Source organism: Lynx canadensis, chromosome C1 (genome assembly GCF_007474595.2).
Source record: "Lynx canadensis isolate LIC74 chromosome C1, mLynCan4.pri.v2, whole genome shotgun sequence".
Classification (NCBI taxonomy): domain Eukaryota; kingdom Metazoa; phylum Chordata; class Mammalia; order Carnivora; family Felidae; genus Lynx; species Lynx canadensis.
In genome coordinates this window covers 97,186,579-97,189,550 of record NC_044310.1, presented here as the reverse complement: position 1 = coordinate 97,189,550, position 2,972 = coordinate 97,186,579, and positions in this window count along the sequence as shown.

Here is a 2,972-nt window from a genome sequence, read left to right as displayed (position 1 = left end):
CGGGAGAGGAGACATGGTCTGGAAGGATTTTCTGGGGGAAAGCACTGCAAAGATCTGTACTGGCTCTAGAGAGCTGATTGTCAAATGGCCAGGAATACCACCCAAAACAACTATCAGTGGCTTGAAATTAGCCATGGGAGGAATATTTACACCACGGAAAACAACGAATGCTACAAATTAGCCATGTTTTTCCCTTCTCCAGAGAATCTGTTGTTAAACATTTACCAGCATACCACTGACGAGGTGCCCCAGAGTTGAGTCTAAAAGAGTAGACATGAACAGATAGGTAAGACAACCTTTGAAGTACGTCTGCTCTTATCAAACACAATATAAATTCCCACTGGACAAGACCCAAATTTCAGTGCCTCTAGAGCAAGGCTTCTTAGACCTTGAAATGCACACAGATCACCTGAGGATCCTGTTAAAATGCAGATCTGATTTAGGAGTTCTAGGCGAGGCCAGAAAAGAAAAGTCTGCTTTTCTAACAAATTCCTGGGTGATGGCTGGAATGCTCGTCCAAAAAGCATATGCGTAGCCAGATTCTAGAGCAGTGGTGTCTGAAAGTGATCACAAAGCAATCCACTGGTAGAGAGAAGATGATTCTAGAATTTCTATTCACACACCTTACCTAATGATGATGCCACTGATCATTATTTTATGTACATTAGGGAAAACTTGTAAAAACTACCAATTAAACTATGACATGCTATTAATTGTAAGATGCATCCTAACTCCAGAGATATTACAATGTGACAAAAATGCATGTCTTTGAATCGATAAAATGCAGTATCTGTACTTAAAATTTTTTTAAATAAGAAATTACACTTAGCAATATTCACTACATGGACTGATGTCAGAAGTCCTCCTGGCCCACATGGACGGTTCTGAACGTGTATAGTCCAGAGAGACCCAGAAGCAAAAGTAGGGGTCCCACACCCAAAGGGAGTGGTACCCTCGCTTGTCAATGCACTTTTGTTGTTTACCCATTATTTTTAGTTTTTATTGAGTCAGAGATTATGTCTTCTCGTTTTAACTAAAATAGCCTTCATAAAATAGACGAATGGTTTAAAAGGATTCCCGTGGTTTGAAGTTAACACCAATAATATAAGCCTCAGTAAGCAATAAAAAAGGCAGAACTGACATTTCTCCTCTTCGTGCGAGTTCTGCATCTGCCAGATTATGCAATAAAAACAATGATGGTCAATCAGACCTGACAAGACATTGGGGGGAATAAAAGAGAAATGATCAGAAACACTTTTTGAAATGTGGGTTTACCTCCATTTTTATTATGGATGCATGTCCCCCTTGGGACCATGAGTATTAGTTATTATGGTGGGACTTGTATATAATTCACACACACACTTAGGGAGAGCGGTCTGCTTACTGCAAGTACCCAGGGACCCTTGCTGATGGAGCTTCCACCAGCTTGAATGCCCTGGGGGTGCTCACACCAGCAATTAAATGCTCTGGTCTGAAAGTGGCACATGGGGTTTTTTTCTGTTTGTTTACAATTCATTGGCCTAAGCCAACCATATGGGCCCAAATACAAGGAGACCCAGAAGTGCCACCTGGCAAACAGGACCCATGACAGCCCTGAGTATTTTTTCTTCACGAGTTGTGTGTCTCCTGCTCATCTGGGGTCATGATCATTGCCAAATACAGACAGCGCGTGATGCCCTATGTTAGAAGAAGCTGCCCTCATAAGCCTGTTTAGCCCAGAAAAATCCTGTCTGGGCTTTGCATGGCATTTGACTATGAAGATGTCTAATATTTGGAGGAATTGTCCAGTTTATGAACAGATGATAAAGCCAAATCATGAAGAAATCACCTTGAAAATTTGTCTAACCCTCTTCTGTTCTGGAAAGTGACAAGATTCCTTCCCAGCCTTGTGCCAAGAACAGAGTTAAGGAGATCTCTCCTCCTGGCTGCAGTGGGCGCGAAGACAAAACAAATTTGGACTTTATCACCTTGAAGAATGGATTTAGTCAGTGGGGAGGATCATGCCCAGGAAGATCTGGAAGCAAGGGTCATTCAGAAAAACCAAAAACCAAAAACCAAACAAACAAACGACACCCAGGGCAGATCATCTGCCTGAAGAGAATCCAGAGTTATAAGGAATGTTTTCCACCTACAAAGGTTATACATATGTCCCGATTTTTAAAAAGAGCTCCCAGTGGTATGATAAGCCCCCTAGGAGAGACACTTTGGGGCGACTCCGGAGGACTATGTCAGAGCTGAGTCTTGCATGAGGCAAACTTCATTCACATGCAATACTGAGCAAATGAGTGGGAAACAAAAGACGATGTTGAACTAGGATGTAATTACTCATCTGTAGTGGGCTCCCAGCCTGCATCCTGTCTTCATCAGCAACTGGAGTCCTGTCCCAAGTTTCTCTTCCTGGGAGCGGGTGATGTTTGGAAGGAGCAGTAGCTGGGGGAAGTCATCACCGCGTGCCCCAGGGAGGAGACAGCATGCTAGGCAAGAAGTCGTTCTTGGAGTATTTGCTGTGAGGCTGGGGGTGGGGGGCGGCAGCCCCGGAAGCAGATAAACAAGGGAGTCTGCTCTGGAAGGTTGTGCTGTCCTGAAGCTGTAGCTAGTTTGGCCTATTGAATTCATATCAAAGCTGGGATTTTAATAAATTAGCTGAACATGAAAGTTTTTTTTTAATGTTTATTTATTTTTGAGACAGAGAGACCGAGCGTGAGCAGGGGAGGGGCAGAGAGAGAGGGAGACACGGAATTCAATGCAGGTTCCAGGCTCTGAGCTGTCAGCACAGAGCCCCATGCGGGGCTCGAACCCACAAATCATGAGATCATGACTTGAGCTGAAGTCAGACGATTAACCGACTGAGCCATCCAGGCGCCCCTCTAAATATGAAAGTTTTAAAGGGCTTTGCAGTTTCTTCGGAGAAGTCTTACCAGAAACTCGAAGGCCAGGTTAGGTGCCTCACCTCTGTGCATGCCATGGTCTAT